Raw genomic sequence first — 21,876 nt, 5'->3', positions numbered from 1 at the left:
ACGCAAAAGAAGAGAACAATGTCTCTGTTATAATTGTGACGAGTACTACAAACCTGGACATATTTGTTCTACTCAACAATTATTCATGGTGGATACATCCTTACAAGAAGAGCCTGATGAGATTTCGGTTGAACAACCAGTTGAAGAACCTCCTTCACCAGTCGACTCTGACATGGAAATCTCCCTTCATGCTCTCACAGGAACTACCAGTGGAGAAAAAATTCGAATTCCTGGTATTCTTAACAAGAAAACTATTTCTATTTTAATTGATACTGGCAGTACTCATAGTTTTCTTGACTGTGAATTGGCCAAGAATTTACAGTGTGATATTGCTTCCACTGCACCTCTACTAGTCACTGTAGCGAATGGGGAAAAGACTATCAGTTCTGGTGTTTGCACAAAAATACAGTGGTCAATGCAAGGCTATAAATTCTATGCTCCACTGCGTCTTCTTCCACTTGGTGGCTGTGACATGGTACTCGGTGCTGATTGGCTCAAACAGCTAGGTGATGTTCTATTTAACTTCTCCAAATTGAGCATCACATTTAAACATCAAGGTAAGAAAATCACACTCTCTGGAAGTCATCCAAAACCTACCTTAATGCATATGAGTGGTAATGCAGTTAAGAATTTTCTCAACAAACATACCCATGGTGTCATAGCTCAATTATTTTCTGTCTCAACACAACCCATTTCAACACCACCACCACCTGAAATATCCACCATCTTACACCAATTTCAGGATGTGTTCTCTGAACCATCTCAATTACCATCACAAAGAAGTTTGGATCACACCATTCCCCTCAAACCAAACTCTGAACCTATTTCTGTGAGACCATATAAATGTCCTTATGTTCAAAAATATGTTGTAGAAGCCTTGGTTAAATACATGCTAGCCAGTGGTATTATCCATCCAAGTCATAGCCCATTTTCAGCTCCTATTCTTTTAGTCAAGAAGAAGGACAACACATGGAGGTTTTGTGTTGATTATAGGAAACTCAACTCAATGACTGTCAAAGACAAATTTCCAATACCCATTCTTGAGGAGATGCTAGATGAACTCAATGGTGCTAAATGGTTCACTAAAGTTGATTTTAGATCTGGATATCACCAAATCAGAGTGGCATTGAATGATATTTTTAAAACAACATTTAGAACACACCATGGACACTTTGAGTTCAGAGTAATGCCCTTTGGATTAACCAATACACCATCCACATTTCAAGTTCTCATGAATGATATTTTCCAAGCTCACTTGAGTAAATTCATTTTGGTTTTATTTGATGATATACTGGTTTATAGTTAAATCCTAGAAGAACATATCCATCATCTCTAAATCACATTGATTATACTCAGGCAACACCAACTCTTTGCTAAACTCTCTAAATGCTATTTTGCTCAACCTGAAATTGAGTTTTTGGGATACATTATAAATGCAGATGGTGTTAAAGATGATCCTTCAAAAATCTAGAGTATGACTGAATGGCCACTTCCAACAAACATCAAGGAATTAGAGGATTTTTGGGTCTCACAGGTTACTATAGGAAGTTTGTACAAGGCTATGGAATTCTCAGTAGACCTCTTACTGAGCTTCTCAAAAAGAATGCATTCACTTGGTCTCCTGCAGCCACTACAGCTTTTCATAATCTCAAAATGGCCATGACTCAAACTCCAATACTGGCTCTCCCTGACTTCACCAAAGATTTTTTGCTGGAAGATGATGTTTGTGAGAATGGCATTGGAGCAGTACTCAACAAGGAAGACCAATTGCTTTCTTCAGTCAACCTCTAGGCCCATGAGCTACAACTTTATATACTTATGAAAAGGAAATGCTTTCAATTTCTCAAGCTGTTACTAGTTGGAGACATTACTTACAAGGCCATCATTTCATAATACAGACAGATCACCAAAGCATTAAATACATGCTTGAACAAAACATTTCAACTGTGGTTCAACAAAAATGGGTAATAAAGCTTCTTGGTTTTGATTATGAAGTCAGATACAAAAAGGGTTCAGAAAATAAAGCTGCTGATGCTTTGTCAAGAAGACCTCATCCATCTGTTGAATGTTTCTCCATCACTGTCACTACACCACTTTGGACTCAAGAAATTTCCCTGTTTACCAGTTATAGCAATCGGTTGTTATTGAACACAATAAATGAGTTAAAACACTAGAAATAAGCCACTGAAACCTATAATAGAAGTTTTTCCTTTCTTTATTGTCTTCCTCACTCCAAAATACCTGCATATCTGCAACGAAACAAACATCCATGGATTAGGTTGGATGAACAAAAAGCAAATAAAATATTATAGAACAATTGTAAGGAAAAATTATAGAACAAACATGATAACCTATCTTAGAATGTGTAAACACAAGACTTGGATACCTAGCATGTGGAATTTTTTGTTGCAAGGTTTGTTCATTTTAACATGTGTAATTAGAAGTTACACATGAATCTCATTAGTGTAATTATGAGTTAGACATGCATATGGCATGTGTAACTGTGAGTTACACATGCATATGACTTAACTGAAAAAGTATACAGTTTCAAATTGAAAGATTTTAAAACGAACATATTAGCTCAAATTGAGAAATTTTTATCACTAAAACCTAAGGTTCCAAACATGATTCCATGACTGAAAATGTGAAAAACTCATCTTAAAACAACATATATTTGCTAGCTAAGGTTGGACATGTAGCCACGATATTCCAACAAACCAAAACGAAGAATCAAACAAATTAGAAGATATATATGAGCTAAGTTATCTGGATAACTAGGGAGAAAAAAGAAATATACTCACCGCGTACCAAGGGTGGATAACATCAAAGACGAATCTTGTATCCACGAACCAGCATCATGATACTTCAGAAAACCAGTTGGATTTCTGAAGCATAATGAAGAGCATGCCTGGTCTGAATTACAAATATTACAAAAAGCATTTGATAAAGTATCTTAGCATGTGTAACTCCTGGTTACACATGAATCTTGCTAGTGTAACTAGAAGTTACACATGTATTTGACTAGTGTAACTAGAAGTTACACATACATATAACTTGTGAATCTAAGGAGTATCAACACTTGCATTTCAGGGCACATACACATACATGTGTATACATGTGTAACTTTGCTAGTAATGCATTCACTGGTACAGGAATATAATTCGACAACTCCAAATAAAAACAAAGAAGAATCCATTCTTAAAACACGAACACCATACTATAAGTATATCATGGTAAAGAAGATGAGTTAGTGTCAATTAAGCAGAAGTAGTTACCTTCTATAAGAGCCGTAATTTGTGCTTCAATAGAACGGAGAGTTGTCAACAGCAGCAGCAACATCATCACCACCAGAGAGGTAGTATTACTAGTATTGTTTTTATAATAATAATCAACACCTGCATATTGAGACACCAATCCAAAACACCAACTAATCTTCATATTATTCTCTATCAGCTCAAGTATTACTCAATCATACCTTCTAACTCATCTGCTCAGAGAGGGTAACCTATTAAAAGATGGATAAATCAATATGGCATGTGTAATCGGAAGTTACACATTCAGTCGGCATATTCCACCTGCATCACTGACCTTCACAGCTAGATGCAACAGCCAAACATTCAACCATGTTCAATCCATAAATACAACCCAGTTCAAATCCCTGTAAGCATTCAATATATTATTCACATATATAAATACTTATTAATCTATATCAAACGGCATGCACACATATACACCACAAAATTTGTCAGATTCTTAGCTGATAAACACGATAACACCGTATAAAGTTCTAGTTTAAGCAACACCGATATTGAATTAAACATACTAATAATCTGACTGAGAATCATTTCAAAGATTCCTAACACTAAAAAATGCTTCACTTAAATATCACACATACAATTCAATTTGCATGTGTAAGTAGCAATTACACACCTAATTGACATGTGTAACTATTTACTACACATCCATATACCTAGTGTACTCGTAAATCAGCTAAATCTATTAACAACCATGATAAGTTAGGTATTATTTAAACCAACTAATAACTAATTTTTGATGCCTGCAAATGATGTTCAAGTAGAGCGATAGACATATAGTTGTATCAAACCTGCCTGCACCTTTGCACCTTTTCATACGGTAATTGTGCTCCAGAGGTAATAACTTTCAGTTTCTTCATTTCTGTGCATCCGTTTGACCTACACAAAACCAGTACTGTAAGCCAACAATTAACGTAAAATGGATACATAATCACCTAAACTGAATGGACATAGCAATCATATTCTTTGATAAACTCAGTCAGAATGAAATATTAATCAAATTCTTTGTAATTGCTCACCAGCACCAGCAACAAAAACTAAACATGATTCATCCTCTTTCTTCTCATATTCTCCTTCAGTTTTATCCATTTACTATTCAACCTCCCCATCAAAATTATCACCACCACCATTAATAAACCCAATAAAATCAAATTGAAATGTAAAAAAAAACAAAGCGAGCCTAAAACAACAACAAATAACAACATCAACAATAACAAACAAAATCGTGCCTGGATTCAATTTACTTATTTCTTCACCACTCATACTACTTGCAACTCTAATACCACCACCATCTCAAAATCCTTCTCTAAATCCTTCACCTCAACTAAATTCCTACCACCATTTCATGTAATCTATCACGTGTAAATGAAAATCAAAAACTAAAAGAGAAAAAATTCAAATCAAATCTATGGGTAATAGAGAGGATGATTCACTGATATCGGATCTCAAATCAGTTACAAGATCGAAGATAGAAATAGAGGTATACAACGATTTTGATGATGAACAGATCGGAAATTTTTGTTCAATTTTTTTCTTCAAAAACTCTACATCAAAACAACCAGAGTAAGTAGATGATTGTGAATCTAAGATCTGATTTCAATTCAGATAAGTCAATTGAAAAGCATCTGAAGATTTAAGTTTTGAAATACTTTCCTGAAATTTTAATCCAAAATAAATCAACTAAAATCTCTAAACCGAAGCATCATCACAAAGAGAAGAGGATACTTACCTGTATAATTAGCTTGTTGATAAATCTGAGTTAAATCTGCAGATTAGTTGATTGAAATTTGCTCTCGGATTCGTCTATTCTACTGCAAAATCATACAGTGAAAACTAGAAGAAACGTTGAATTAAACGTCATCAGCGGAGATCGATGGAGCGAGAATCGTTTACTTTCTCTCTCCAATCGTTTTCTTTCGGTATGATCAAAAAAAATTCAGAGCAGAGACGAGAGAGAAGTGAGAGAAAGTGAAAATGAAAATGAATCTGGAAATGAAACCTAGTCTATTTCATTAGGTATATATAGTAAAGGGTATTCTTGGTATTACGAATTTCCCCTAAACCCTAAACTTTATTACCAAGCCCTGAAATCTAAAGTTTTGGGCCTAGAAATATCAAAATGTGAAAGAATGGAGTTGATAGGGGAGGATCCAATTTTTAGGGCTTCTCTATATTCAACCCATATAATAAGGGGTTATAGTATTTTCTACTTGTTAAACTCTTAACCGGAAAGAAAGAAAAAGAAAAAAGAAGCTAACTTCTCTTACTCCAGGTCTCCAGGGTCTATATATATATACTACCTCCGTTTCTGTAAAAGAGATACTTTCATTTTTTTCATTTAGCCTGAAAATATGACAAATTGAAAAAGTGAAAGTAACACTTTTCCAGAAAGGGAGGGATTATTGTTTTTTAAAATGTGTTTCACCACTGCTGCATCTTTTACTTACGTCTGTTTCTCTATTTCCAGGTTCTCTCACCCGAAGATAAATTTTGTGCCACTAAAAACAGGTAATTAAGCATTAAGTTAAATGTTTGGAGTAATATCGTATTTATGAAGTTTATAGAATGTATTCCGCTGCAAAATACGCACGTACATATCTTTAAAAGCTTAGTTTGATCAGTAGCAATGTAGCATTACTCTTTCCATTGTTGATTTGTTTCCCTTGAGGATGTTCCAGGCTTATTGCATGCATGGTACACTTGTCCGGAACGCTGGTTTGGTCAGCTATGTTATTGAGAATGCTTGTGAAACCTTCTTTATCTTACAATCCCACCTCTGTTAAACCTTCGTAGAGACTAATCTCAATACCCATTTGGTTATAAAGATTACAAATAAAGACACCGTTGGGCATCTCAAACGTAAGTTTTTTCATTTTACTTCAATAAGTTTTTGTTTGATCTTCTAATTAAATCGTTAGGGTTTTTGATTATTTACTTAGCCTTTTATATTTTGTTTGAAACTCTCATTGAAAATTTTTGGGTTTTTACTTGGCTTTTTGTATTCTAACTTATATTCAAGCAATGTGTGAACACAAAAATAACAATGGTATCCAAGTGTTCACAAACAATATTCGCATTTCATACAAAATCATTGTGAGAGATGAAATACATATAAAACGATATGGGTTCGAAGCCTATCAGACTCTGAGCCTTCAGGATTGTCATCGTGTAGTCACAAGGGAATAAATTGAACCATGCATACGATTAAGGCATAATAATAAAACAGAAAATAAAGTGTTGACCGTAAATGAGACAATGATTTAGGTGGTTCAGCACTAAGGCCTACGTCCACGGAGGTTGGAGTTTCACTATATATTGAAGAGTTACAATGATAGTCAAATGAATCCGTGTGAATTACGAAGCTAAAGGGGGAAATGGAATTCATACTTACTCTTCCTATTTCTCTCTCCTAAGATCTCCTATACTCACTCAAAACTGGTCGACCCCTTCTCTCTCATTGGAGAGGTGTATTTATAGGGATGTAATATGGGGTCCACTGTCAGAGACAATTGCAACCTTATATTCTTGATCTTTGTGCTAATCCCGCTGGTATCTTCGTTCTCAACCGATGGATCCAGCGGTCACGCCTGGTAACGACGAGTCACCTCTTTCTCCTCCACAGGTTGATTGACACGTACTCTACGTTTAGGGTGTTTAATGCGGGTGGTTGGGTCGTATGCACGCGTCAGACAGGTTTCTGCGTCTCCTGTCCCGTATGTGTCAGTATATCCAATCTCCACCGTTGATCTTGGGTCCTCCTCGAGATGGAATAAAGTAGATCCTAGGGTGTTCTTCAGTACTTCTCAGTGGCTCGATAATTCAGTGCTCCTAGGTTCTTAGGCGTCGGATCTGCTCGATGATGAACATGTGTAGATGATAAATGTCCCTTGGGTGTAGAGACGTGGCATCGTGCCTTGATGTCTCAGGCTATGCATCCTCCACGTGTAATTATTCCGACACGTGGAAAATGATGAATTATGTGTATACAATTTGCCCCTTTTCTTCTGATTTGGATGTTAGTCAAAGTTAGAACAAAACTGTATTCACATCTTCTTCATCTTTCCACAATAATTTCCCCTAGATTTTAGGGCACGTTTCCCACTCCTTGCAATAACTCCTTCTTGAATCATGAGACGGTTTTATCATCTTTGTTATAAATATGAAAGAGGATGTCATTTAAATAAATTTTATTCTTTCATTCTCTTGTCAGTTCATATTCTCTGAACCTCTTCATTTTCTTCTTTTGTTCTTTAGTTCTGCTGGTGCTGCTTAGTTTCGACAAGATCCTTGGAGGTCCCCTACTGTCGCTGCTCTTCAGGTGTTTGCGGATCATATTCATCCTCTTATTGATACTTTTGATTCAGGTATAGAGTTCTTCCAACTCTTATTTGCTTTCGATCAGTTTTCTTTTTCTGCTACTGTACCTAGGTTTCGTGATGAAGAACAAATATACGAAAGTATATATACTTGCCCCTGTTCTTTATCATGAAACCTAAGGATTCCCCGTTGATTGTTTGAAGCTAGTTTTTGATGGTCATGACTGGATTAGGGTTCCTTGATTTTGTGGATTTTAGGGTTTCTAGATTTTACTGGGTCACTTATCTCTGTGTTTCTGATGATATTTCTGGTGAATGACATAAGTCTACAAAACTTCATCACTTTATTTGTTCTCCTTGTTTGTAGATATGGCTGATCGTCATCGGATCCCATATCAGACTCCACCATCGAGCCCTTATAGATCTCTTCCATCCAAAAGTCCTGATGTATCTCCGCCTAAGGGTGGTCCACCTAGGTCTTCCCAGCCATATCCTCGAGCTCAGAAGACTTCATCTGCAGCTGGTCCCCGAGTTTCATATGCCAAGAGAGGGTATCCGCCGAGGAGTTCTCAGGGTTCCCGATATGTTGTTAATCGTCTTTCTGCATTTCAGCGTGCTGAACCGACGAGTGCGTCATCTCCTACTCCTCAACTCGCTGAGCCGCTAGATATACAACCTATTCGTTCTATTTCTCCTACTACGAAGCCTTCTCATAAGTCTACGGTCCCACCATATACTGCTCCAGTGAAGGGGAAATCTGCCAAAGGTGCTGCGCCGAAGACTGACCCATCAAGAAATCCGCCAACCAAGAGGAAAGCTTCGGATATGAGTCCCCCGAAGAGGCCATCGTCGGATAAAGCTGATGATTCTGATGCTGCCCCAGTTGTATGAAGCGTCTCGGTTGGTAAAAAGAAGGTTACTTTTAAACATATAGATCTCGAGGCGTTCAAGGTAAAGCATGAGCTCGAAGCTTTCGGCGTTAAGTTTTATGCTCCCGATGACGATCTCACTTATGATTTGATTAAGAATTATAAGTACGATAACTTTCATCTGCTGACAACCGTGGGGGCCTTCGAGGCTGGCATTTTCCCATGTATAAGTCGGGTGAATCCTTTTATTACGACGTCTTGGCTCATCGTGAGGGCTCTACTCCGCATATTCATTGTCGCTCGGTGGTACAACTGTCTGGGAATTAACTTCGGTCGCTTAAGGGGTGCTACCTTAGGAGTAAGGTGGAGAAGACGATGACCTTCTACGTTCCTAACTAGGCTGAGCGAAATTTTTATACTCCTGAGAACTTCAATGCTTCCTTTTGTGACTACGTCAATAGTAGGAATCATAAGCCATGGAGCGCCAGTCTTCGTACTATTCCTGCTTCACAGGATGAGGTTCGTCTCCTGAGTGAGATGAGTGGCTCGAAGCTCCGATACATCCCTAGTACTAAACGAACTTCTCAGCGAAAACTTTTCCCTGCTCATGAGCGGGTCAAGCGTGATCATGATTATGAGTGGCACGCCACCATTATTGAGGTCGTCGGTCCTTGGGCTTATGGTTGGGTAACTGGTCAGCATGGATGGCGCCCTGTTGCTGGTAGTCAGCCTCGTGATAGTGCTCCATCTCTTTATGGTAACTTCTTCCCTTGGCAGTTAAATTTTGATGGTATGGACTTTGAGTACGCCTTCGATGCTGCTGACGTAGACGAAGAGGAAAGATCTGACGATACCCTTCATCCGAAGGATGTTGCTAATGTCAAGGTATGACTTTTTGTGAGTTTATAATGTGTATATTTTCCCCTTTTCTTCTTAGTTTGATTTGGTCATAGTACGGTGAAAATTTCCTTCTTGATACACTATACTATGTCCTTAGATAACGAAGAAGAAAAAGATAGGTTTGGTTCAATCTTCCACCGCTGCTATTGAGGAGGCTGAAGTTACCGATGAGGTTACCAGCCCAGCGAACGATGATCTTGCCGAGGAGGAAGAGGAATATACCGATGATGAAGAGCATACAGGGAATTCTCCTCACAATTACGAGGATGATGAGAAAGAGATTGCACCTGGCGGTCAAGGAGATACTGTCGTGGAGCTAATGAAAAAGAGATTTCCCCTGGCGGATAAGGAGATATACCCACCGATGAACATATATTCCCTCCCCCTACGACCCATAGGAACGAAGATGTTGATCTTCAATCAACGATCCCTACTGGGTTGGGTTCGGGATTCTCTTTTGGAAAGATCCACTCCTATGCTGGGCAAGATGACCTTGGTGCTGCTAGGGGTTGGCTTCAGACTTCTCCTTGATCCCTCCAAACGATGAGTAGGATGTTCTTGGTGAGACTGGTGGAGAAAAAGTAACTGATATGGAAGAGAATTCTGCTGGTGAAGACGCCGATGCCCAGGCTAAGAGAAATTCTGACGCTAGAAAGAACGCTGCTGTTGATGAGGATTCCGCTGAGGCGTCTTTGGAGGGTTTTGAGAGGGACATGATGTAAGATGGTGATGATGTTATACTTGACTGGATGATGAAGAAGAATTTGATGTTTGTGTCAAACCCTGCTCCAGTGATCCCAGGTGAGAAGAGTTCTGATGCTTTCACCCGTCAGAAGATGCAACTAACGTCCCATGATGAGGTTGCAGAGATCTGGGAGAAGGATTTGGGAGTTACTTCCACTAGTCTTTTAGTCGATCCTTCGTCTTCTGTTGCTGACATGATGGAAATTGCCGATGGGTACCAATACGGTTTCCCTCAGCAACGGATTCTTGACGTAAGGTGTCGTGATTCCCTATGAGCCAAATGATCTAATGTTGTGGATTTTTTACAGTTATAGCTTGTCTGTTATTAACGAAGATGATGAGAAGCGAACATTGTAATCATACCTTGTACCAGTTCTTCAAGGCGAGGACCGGTAAGCGAACAAAAACTGCCACGGCTAGGACATGTCCGGCCATCTAGCAAGCTCGGTCCCGCAGCACCCTTCCCAATTATATGTATTTTCCCTGGAGTGAAGGAAATACCATGAAACTGAGGAATTTCATGAGGTTAAGGAATTTCCATGAGATTATGGAAATAATAATAATAAAATAGGGAGTCATGAAGTGTGGGACCGGATATGGCCAAGGCATGGCCGGCCGGCCAATGAGCTCGGTCCCATGGCACTTTACCTTGAAGTGAAGGAGTTTGTTGAAACTAGGGAATTTCCTTGAAGTGAAGGACTTTCCATGAGACGAGGGAAACAAATAATATTAAAATAATAAAACAAGGGCGCGTGGGACCGGCCACGGCTAGGGCATGGTCGACCGGCCAATGAGCCCGGTCCCGTGAGCTTTTCCCTAATTTTATATTATTTTCATGAGTTGAGGGAAATATCATGAAATCAAGGAATTTTCATGGGATGAGGAAAATAATAATAAAATAATAAGGAGTCATGAGGTATGGGACCGGCCATGGCTAGGGCATGGCCGGAAGGCTAGTATGCCCGGTCCCGCGACACCTTTCCTAATTTTTATTATTTCTTTGATACGGGAAACACCATGAGACTGGGGAGTTTCCTTGAGACGAAAGAGATTTGTTCAAATGAAGGGATTTTCATGAGATCAGGGAAAAATGATAAAATATAGAATTGCGCGTGGAACTGGCCACGACGTGACTGGTCGGACGGTGAGCTCAGACCCCTAGCCGCCTTTGCTAATATTTCATTATTATTATTTTAATTCTTATTTTTCATAGGTTCATCATTCCTTCGTGTTTTGGAATGCTCGTTCGTGCATTCAGGTGCTCGTTTGTGCATTATTGCTGAGTACACTTGCACCATTTTGGTCGAGGCTTACTCGATAGCTGCTCAGATGCCCGTACATTGAATATTTATTAATAACACATGGAATTCTAAAAGTATTCCTGTAATGTTGATCTAAAAGTATGGTTCAAGCCCACTATTATACCCAGGTTTGTGCAGGCAGTAAAAAGACTAGCAGAAAACTACTCCCTTCGTTCTTTTTTAATAGGCCGGTTTTGTTTTTAGCGAAATTTAAGGAAATTAAGAGAACTAATCATTGAAAGTGGTCCTCATGACACTTGTTAATAAAAGAAGTGAAGTTAAATGGTCCCCATGACACTTGTTAGCAAAAGAAGTAAAGTGAAGTGGTCCACATGACACTTGTCACCAAAAGAAGTTAATAGAAAAGTGGTCCCAAAAAATTAAAGTAACATTTGACTTTCCCAATTAAGAAACTGGCTTATTTTTTTGAAACTTTTATTTATAGAAACTGGCCTATTAAAAAAGAACGGAGTGAGTATAATATTTGCTTCTTAATTAAAACCCACACCTAGAGAAGTCCGGTCTGAGCTTCACTATTGTAATAATAACACCAAGATGATAGTAACAGGAACAGAGCGTAAGTTGAGTTTCCACAACTTGGGTTTGAACCGGCCAGCCGTAAGGACAAGAAATGTGAAAAGTTTAACAAAAAATTTACCACTTTTTTTACAAATTTTAAAGAGGGCAAGGGTACCAAAAATTTCAAATAGTTTAACCAAATTATAACCAACGTGACCCGTTAGTATTTCTGGAGGTATATAAAGCAAGGCCCAGGATATAAACCCAAATCAGCTAAGAGCCCATATTGATTCTACTTTTCATCAAAAAAATTCTTTTACAAGGACCAGATAGAATAGAACATAATGATTTGATTTTACTTAGAGGTGAGCAAAAAGTCCGAAATCCGCATCCGTACCCAAAATTGCGGGTGATTTATGGGCCGGTTACCGGTGGGAATCTCAAATCCGCAGTTTTAGCGGTTTGGTTGATTTATGGGCCGGTTACGGATGGGATTCTCAAATCCGCACTTCTAGCGGTTTGGTTGTGGTTGGACATTGATATCCGCGGATTCACCCGCACCGTAAGTCTTGTTTCTACAATAAATAATTTTGCTAATGAGATTTATAAGAAGATGGAAGATATGAAGCATAATAGAAATAGAAATCATTTCCCTCCTCCTTCATTTCACCTGTAAATTGCAATAACCTATGCGTTCCAATTATGCTTATATAGGTCTGCAGCCGTCTTTGTTTAACTGTTCGGTTAATATGCTTATTACAGATCTTCAGCTCAGTTGTACGTCTTTGTTTAACTGTTCAGTTAGTATTCATTATTGGGTCCGGCATAAGGTGAACTGTCATTTTGGGGTAGCTTTTGCTCTTACTGGCTTTTTAAGTCACTAAGTTGACAATAATCTAAATACAAATGGCTGAGCCATAATTTCTAGTGGAATCAAGTCAGGTTGGCTTACCATATCAACAATATTGTAGAGCTACTTGCTATGCAACTGGAGTTACGCCAGCCACTATCAAGAAATGTTATAAGGAGATTTATCCTTACGCATCGTGACCGGCACCGGCTTAGGAGGACCTCAAGAAATTGCGTGTACCTAAAAAGAAAGAGAAACAAAATTCCATATTCATGATTGCACTCTGTTTCCACAGTTGATTTTTTTTTTTTTTTTTTTAAATCTGCGGCTAATCCGCATCCGGTCCGCGTTATCCGCGGGTAAATTGGCCGGATGCGGTTGGATTTTCCAAAGCCGCAACTTTGACTGATTGGATGCGGGTGACCCCTATCCGTAGGGGTGTGCATAAAATCCGGAACCGCGGATTTCATCCGCAACCGTCCGCAAAATTGCGAGTGAAAATCAATCCGCAAGAGTCTATGGACCGGACACGGATGAGTTTCCAAATCCGCAAGGTTTAACGATTTGGTTGCGGTTGGTTTTGTAAATCCGCGGATTCACCCGCACCATAGGATAATAAGAGAACTTAATAAAATTACTAAGGATAAAGCCCAGTTAAATAAAGCCCGGCAAAACAAAGCTTATGACTTAGCAGAGACTTACAAGCTCCAAAGCAACTTTAATTCTCCCCTGTAGGAGTTGCTTACTCTTCTTCATGGCTGCCGAGCCGTACACATTTGGTTGAATAACAGAGATTACACTGGCTAGATGCCATAACGCTATAACATAGAAATGAGCAAAAACGTAGATGATACAAAGTACGATAAGAAAACTCCACAACACAACTCCAGAGAACGTAAATGATCAATCTTTAACCAAAAAACCGAGACATACACAGGAGTGAAGTTGACCAAGTATTATGCCACGACCTTGAGAAGTAAGGCGTATAAGAAGGTGATCAGAAGATGTTCAAATATGCGAGGAATTGCAAAGAGAGTTGGGTATACAGAGACTGATTTGGATGCGTAAAGAGAAGCAACCGTGAAGACAATAGCGGTTGTTTTTCATTATTATCATTATTATGCACGCAAGTTGTTTGACGAAATGGCTAGCATAGTATGTCCAAAAATTCTCTCACCGGTTTTGTTTGTTTACTTTTTTTTTTCATCCGGTCCGTGTTACCCGCTGATCCGCGGGTAATTGAGCCGGTCACGGTTCAATCTCTCACCGGTTTTGTTTGTTTACTTTTTTTTTATCCGGTCCGTGTTACCCGCTGATCCGCGGGTAATTGGACCGGTCACGGTTCAATTTTCCATGACGGTTCAATTTTCCATGATTGGGCCGGTCAATTTTCCAAATCCGCAATTTTGACTATTTGGCTGCGCGTGACTCCTAATCCGCAACCGTCCGTTGCACACCCCTACCTATCCGTACCCCTAATTCTACTTGAAATAATTTACAAGCAAATTAGATTTAAAAATCGCCCCTGACGGGGCACCCCAAAGAGCAGTTGAAGACGTTTTTTCCAACTCAACATCTTGAAATCTGACACCACAGTAAACCATTACTGAGGAGGAACACCCACTTCATCCACTTGGTATCAACAGGAAACCAAGTACATTTATAGCCTTCTTTATAATCCCCCAACAGGAAAATCTTGAATCTGCAATCTTATAAACAGCAGAAAAACAAAAACAAAAAAAAAGGAGTAGACAGACCATATAACCATTCTTATCCACGATTATAGGAGTAGGCTTCATTGAAAACGACAGGCAATCAAGCAATATTACACAAAAGTGAGCATGCAATGCAAAATAGAATAGAAAGTTTAGGGTAGTGAACAACTGCACAAGTAACAGTCGAATACATTTGGGCAAAGCCGCAGCTAAGTCAAGACTAGATGATGTGAAGTTCTACAATAATCTACTGACACAGTGTTTTCCGTTCTCTTCTAGACACCAGCTTGTATCTTTATATATATATATATATATATCATCTTTCAGTTGTTGGTGCGCTCCATCTATCAGTTCTGCAGTTACAATGTCAAAGAGTTAGTAAGCATTCAAACGCCACCTAGAACACATAAACATACACGTGTAGTTCTAATCAGAGCTATCTCGCTTGCACACCAGAATGACATTATTGACATCAATTACGTATTCGAAATGAATACCGAAGGACCAGCCAAACCATGTTCAAAACGACTAGAATATTACAAATATCCTTGCAGATATTATTTCAAGGGCAGTGTGAGTCAGTGAACCAAATTTAGATGATGGACTGCACAGCGTAATATTTCAGATACCAAGCGTTTCTGTTTACGCTGGCATATGGAGTATAAAAATGTCAGATTCAAATTTCACATTTGCGCGTCACTAGCAAAGGTGGAAGAGGTTGAGATATTACGCTTATATAAAAAGTATCATCCAGGGCATGCTCACAAATACTCTACATGGACAGCGGTATGCAAGTAGTTGTGCTTACTCAGCTTGGTTAAATAGGAACATCATATTAGATGCTTGGAGAATCATGTAGAAATCATAAGAGAACATATCATAATTTTCTTTTACATCCATATATATATGAGGCTAGAAGAGAGTCTTAGTCATGCATGCCATATGTACCTCTTAACTTTTCCATCATGAGTTGGAGACCCGTCATTTGGCTACATAAGACAACTCATAGAACGATTAACTTAATTTATCAATCATATCATTCTAATTATTACTAATCCAGCTCGACTGAAATCAATCAGAGATCACAACTTGATGCAAAACAACAAAAGGACAACATTGATATTCAAACGTAAAACAAAATGAAAATGACCAAACAATTACTTATGACCTAAACCAGCGGTGGAAGTGAATGACTTACCATTTTAATGGGTGCCTGCCGAGCTATCTTCTCTTTTTTCATGGGTGGTTACAATGCCTGCAAGAAGAAGTACATAAAAAACGTGTTCGTATCCTACTATCTCGTAAACTAGTAAAGAAAGTCAAAATCATTATCATCAATTCCAGTAATTCCACCTCGGTTCACAAGTAAATCTAGGAACCAAAGTAACTTTTTCTTATAGCATCTGAATAACATCGAAAAGCACATTTAGACGTCATGTTAATAACCCTAAGCAGCTTCCCCAAGTTCTCATCGTAAATCAACTGCTGACTTACGTTGGGAAGAGTACTACGAATTTGTTAGCTGGTCTAGGAAGCAATGCCTCTGACCAATGAAGACATAAAACTACTTCTGCCCTACAGCTTTGGAACACTTAATGTTTATGCAATTCTTCTCCATTTGATAAGCAAGATACAATCGAAACTTACATATATAACTTCTTTGACATCAGCAGGCTTAGTAAGTTTGTTCACTGCTGTTATCAACAAGGTATATGATGAATCGCCTAAAATGGTATACCAAATTACACCCTTTATTTCTAGATGGAACTTAAGACTAGAAAGTAGAAGGCGGAGGCAGCACAAAATTTATGTCGTCAAATAAAGAGACAAGGACAAGCATTTTTTTAGGTTTTGCTAAGTAAAGAAATATCTAAAGCTCAAAAACCCAAGACAACTCCAACAATCTGTGCTACAATGAAGAGAATGTTATTAACAGTAGGAGCTGGCCTGGCATTAAGAATACGTCACAACCGAAGGAAGGCGTTACTTAAAAATAATTGTTGCCTCCTCAGTGAAAGAATATCATGCTATCACCATCTGGAGTTCTATTTTGCTAACGGAAAGATGATAAAAAAAATGTCTATGAAAAATCAGGATCATAGACAAGCAAGAAACAAAGTTTGATGACTACCTCAAACTCGTCGGTGTTGCACATGCCCGAAAACATCATAGATTCTTAGTTAAGGGAGTCATTGCAATTAATGACAAATGCCACATTGATACACTTCAAATGTGGCCTATAATCAACGACTATTAGAGCTGACCCATACACGAATCCCCTCATGGTGATTAACACCACAGGTATGGAGACCCTAATGGTGATTAACACCACAGGTACGGAGATCATAAGAACACAATTAATGTGATGCATAACATGTATTCATTGTGAGATTACTTGAGTACTCAGGTATGGAGTAGACGACATCCAGATGCTGATTCAAGTTCTGTGCTCTACTTTTGCCACTAATGAAAATTTATACAGAGAATAAATAATAAAAAAGAAGTTCCCCAAAGAAGGCTTCTAGTTTTGAAGAAATCTGCAATGACATGTGACTGCCCTTCACGAGGACAGCTAAGCCTGAACTCCTGACATATGTTATCCATTCAAATGCTTACATGCCACAGTACAATGAATATTGTAGGAAAAACTAACAAAGGTGAGCAAAACAAGTAGCAGGGATAGAAACAGTCTCACTGTTTGTTACCATTGTCATTTATATCGTGTTTTATTTACATCTTTAAGTATAATTTCCAAAGTATTGTATATCAAAGATGGGTTACACTATATTTCCTAATTGATTTCTTTGACATTTCTATTAGATGTTCCTTGGGATGATATGAGTGATGTTTTGTGATATTGATTTCCTAAATGATAAGAGTACAATTAAACCTTCTTGTTTCTCTGAGCCATGACTAGTGATACAATTAATTAGAGAGATCAACAATCGCTAGAAGACAACTTACCCATGGGAGATCCTGATCCCAATATATACAATTCATCCTTCTGCCAAGAATTCCGACATAACATCCTTAATTGTTAGGGTGATTTCATTGTGTTATCACCTAAGGTTTTTCTTTATATGCTTATTTATGCTCGGTAAAAGTAAGCATATTGAATGCAAACCAAAATTCCAAGTGCTTAAGAAAGAATAAACCAAGAATACATAATACCCAAAACAGGAAACTCGGAAAGGTTAAACTAACAAGAGGAAAAGCTACCGATAAAAACGGACCAAAGAGTTCAATATTCCAAGGTTAGAATATTATCCTCAATCATATCGGAAAAACAAATTAGATTGGGTATCATATCCATCTAATTAGTCACATACACCCAGATAGTTCAACAAAATTAAGAAAAAAGTCACTAATCAAAGATAGTATCTTTAAAACATAGCTTAAAGGAGGAGACACGGAATATGTTGAATTACAAGTGTGACAAGTAACATCTCAATAAAGAGTTGGACATTGAAGGCCTCAACTTCTAAAGAAATCGGTAGTGACGTGCAACTGTCTTTCACGAGGGCAGCAAACTTGAACTCTTAAGATGTGTATTTCATTCAAATGCTTATATACCACAGTACAGTAAATAGTGTGTACTAACAAAGGAGAGCAAAATAACTAGAAGAAAACAAACACAGTCGAACTAAACTTGTCACCTTTCTCATGTGTATTGTATACACTAGCATATGAAGTAGAAACATCTAATGGTGATACATGTATTGTACATCAAGGCTAAGGATGATGAGGATTGGTTACCTTTCTTATCTACCGTTTTTTATCAATTTTTGCTCGGCAAAAAGAAGTATATCGAATGAAAACCAAAATTGAAAATGGTTAAGAAAACACAAGAATACAATTCGGGAAGCCAGAATACTCGGAAGATTAAAGAAACGAGAGGAAGTCCTATCAATAAAAACAATCGAAGGAAAGATGTATAACCAAGGAGGATTGTAGAGTTTTAATTTTCAGTTCACAAAAATATCAAAATGTGATATTACAAAACAAAAATCTTGGTTTTACTATCCGTCATATTACATGATGGATTATGAATCAAACTTCAAATAAAACATAATGACCTCAAACACTAATCAAAGATGGTCTATCTGGGACATGCAATATTATGAAACACTTCCTAATTTGCTATTCTTTGAGATTCGAGCATTGTTATATCTTTTGACAAATAAGAATACCTGGTCGTTGTTCCTATTCATGTTTGTATGTGGTGCAAACCTTTCATTCACCAAAACATCAAGCAACTAAAACTATTTATGGAACACTATAACTGGCTACTCTTATTTGAGATTCGAGCATTGTTACATCTTTTAAAAAAATAACAAACCTATTCATGTTTGTATGTGGTGCAAAGCTTTCATTCACCAAATCATCAAACAACTAAAACTATTTATGGAACACTATAGCTGGCTACTTTTATTTGAGATTCGAGCATTGTTATATCTTTTAACAAATAACAATACTTGATCCTTGTTCCTATTGATCATGTTTATACGTGGTATGAAGTTTTCTTTCACCAAATTATCAGACAACTAATGCTATAATTCATCATCAATTAACAAAAGAATGGAATATCTAGTTGCCCGGAGCATCTTAAATTTAACCTACATATTCTTGTATCTGGAAACCAGCCATACCCAATCAAACATCAACATAAACTGAACTGAGACATAATTGCATGTCGGTGCAAAACCAAAATTAGCAGTTTGAGCTAGTGCACAACTTTTTCTAACATTTCTCACCTTTGGAGCTGAACTTGCAGCCATTCTCAGTAACCTATAGTAACCTAGATTTTTTGATTGATCAAGGCAGTTGTCCATTTCATTTCTTCTGCTTCATCCAATAAAGGAATATGTTAGAATACATTATGAACATCCCAAATAAATGAAGATAGAGACATTAAAATGAAGTAAAACAGCATTAATTAATGAGCACTTGATGATAAGGAAGATGAAATATTAAGGTCTTGTGTGAAAAGTTGGTTGAAGAAAATAAAATCTACTACTAGTTCAATAGAAATGCCTAAAGATAAGGGTTGAAGCAAAAGATATGTAACAACACAACATGCATTAAAAAGAGAAATGGCTTGGTCAAATGTATCTGTAGTAAAAAGCTGAAAGAGAGATAGCGAGCCAGAGAGAAGTCATTACATCTGCTTAAAGGAGGAGACCTATTTTATGGAAGTTCTCCTCCGCAGCTACAGCAAGGTTTGTAAAAAAAGCTCAGCAACAGATGCATCAACAAATAGAGAGTAACAGATTGAAGTTTGCAGAAGAGAAGAACAGCAAGCCAGTTGCAAAAACACACATTAAATACAAACTTATTAGATCTCAGCCTACAGAAGAGAGAATATGATCAACATGACTGACTGACTACATCAAATAACAAATAAACAGAAACAAGAATCACAGATAATAAGAAATTGAAGTTATAAATCTGTAAATGAATGAATAATCTTGAGTTGCAGAAACATAAAATAGTGTTCAAATAGATGATTTTTTATTTTTGCTCAAACAGTTCATTGTTGATGATATATATATATATATATAATCCTATGGAAGTATAATCTCCATTTTTTATATATAAAAAATAGTACTACTAACTAGTAGTTACTGTTTATCATAGCAATCTATAAAATAATAATAAGAAGAAACACTAAACTAAACTTATGCTCCACTTCTCTTCTTCTCCTGTGAATTCTTCTTGGTCTCACAGATATATCTATATCATATCATCAAAACATAACATAACATAACATAACTTGTCAGTCAGGGAAACAAACACATAGATTCATAATTAATATTACAGAGGCAGGAGCAGAAGATAAGGCAACTTTAAAGACACAGCGTTGCTGTAGAAGACCAACCTGCAAGAAGAAATTAATAATAAAAGCTGACAGAGAGAAATTAAAGCAGCTAGCTAGGGTTTAAAGGCAGAGTTCAGGAAAATAAGTAGTAATTTCCAGCTGACAGAAAGAGGAGTAAGCACGCACCGGCAATCGTATATAAAAATTATACAAATTTCCCGAGTGTGTGCTCACTCTCTTCTGTCAACCCTGAAAAAAATTTCAACAAAAAGAAAAACAAAGAAAAAAAAGAAAATTGAAGGGAAAAAGAAAAGGTTTCCTTAAATAGAAAAGGAAACCATCTCCATATAAAGAAGATTTAGTCAGATCTGAAACTAGTACCACAAAAACAATCACCAGATATATACATGTACTCCATTCATTCATCAAATCTTCTTTCTTCTTCTCTCTTGCTGGGTAAAACTCAGGCCAGTAGTACAAGAGAAATAAAATCATAGGAACAGAAAGAAAGGTGTGACAGTATCTATCAGAAGAGATGAAGAAGAAGAAGAAGTGACTTCTTCAATTAGGGTTTATGTAGAGGACAGAAGGAAAAAGAAAAAGAGAGAAACCCCTTTCTTGTTATCGTTTGTTGATTCGATATAAACCATGTGATTACCGTGGACTGATGTGATGATTAACATGCAAAAAGAGGATACGTGTCAGTCACACGTACCACGAGTATCGTACTTAGGACAACTGCCGCTCCTGTACCCTTGATATATATATTACTAATAATACTAGTAATAAGGATCAATCAGAAACATCAATAATCTCAGTCGCTCATTCATTTCATCTTTTTCATACAGGTGGGGGTGTTTTTTTGGTCAAACTTCTACGCTGTGTGAGGGAAAGAAAGTTCCTCGGGAAACGATAAAAGACGTGGCAAGAGATGATTCGATGCTAGAGAGCACTGTGTGGTAGGGTCAATGAGAGTGACTTCTTTCTCGGGCTGAGTCTTTCGAATACGACCACTAGTAGTGTATTATTTGAATTATATATATATAGTGTATTAATCGTTTGATTAAGAGGCGTGGGGGGTGCCGGGGGTGGTCGGGGGCGGCGGTGGGATCACTTGTCGGTGATTAGGGTTTAAATGCGCGGATGGTGCTGCGTCAAACAAGGAGACAAGATAAAGAATAATTTTTTTTCCTTTTTTTTTTTGGAAAAATAAAATAAATAAATAACATATATATAAATAGTATTTAAGATGAAGTAGTGGAGGATAAAACTGTGGCCAGGAGATGTCCAAGAAAACGAAAACAAAAACTGTGGCCAGGAGGACCGGTAATGGAGGAGAAACAGTGTGTGTGTTGTGGAAATGTATGGCAGCGAGATACTGTACGACGCCAGGCTAGCTAGCAGCTCTTTCTTGTGGCGAGAGGGTGAGTACTTACGTGCCTGCTGGCTAGGAAAGCGGTAGTGAGTGGCTATGATTATGAGAGTGAGTGAGTGGATTTGGCTGGCACTGGCAGTGGGAGACTGTACGAT

The 21,876-nt window shown here is 37.7% G+C and overlaps 1 long non-coding RNA gene across 1 annotated transcript; it reads right to left on the bottom strand.

Moving 5' to 3' along the window:
* Positions 1 to 14,649: 14,649 nt before the first annotated feature.
* LOC113321195 lies at positions 14,650 to 20,995 on the bottom strand. Its single transcript, XR_003346543.1, has 4 exons — positions 19,691 to 20,995; positions 19,283 to 19,370; positions 15,727 to 15,783; positions 14,650 to 14,881 (listed from the first exon to the last, which is right to left on the bottom strand). It is a non-coding gene; the product is annotated as an uncharacterized LOC113321195 (long non-coding RNA).
* Between the last annotated feature and the right edge of the window lie 881 nt (positions 20,996 to 21,876).

The sequence above is a fragment of the Papaver somniferum genome, chromosome 11, assembly GCF_003573695.1.
Source record: "Papaver somniferum cultivar HN1 chromosome 11, ASM357369v1, whole genome shotgun sequence".
NCBI lineage: Eukaryota > Viridiplantae > Streptophyta > Magnoliopsida > Ranunculales > Papaveraceae > Papaver > Papaver somniferum.
This window is presented reverse-complemented; position numbering and strand designations above follow the sequence as displayed.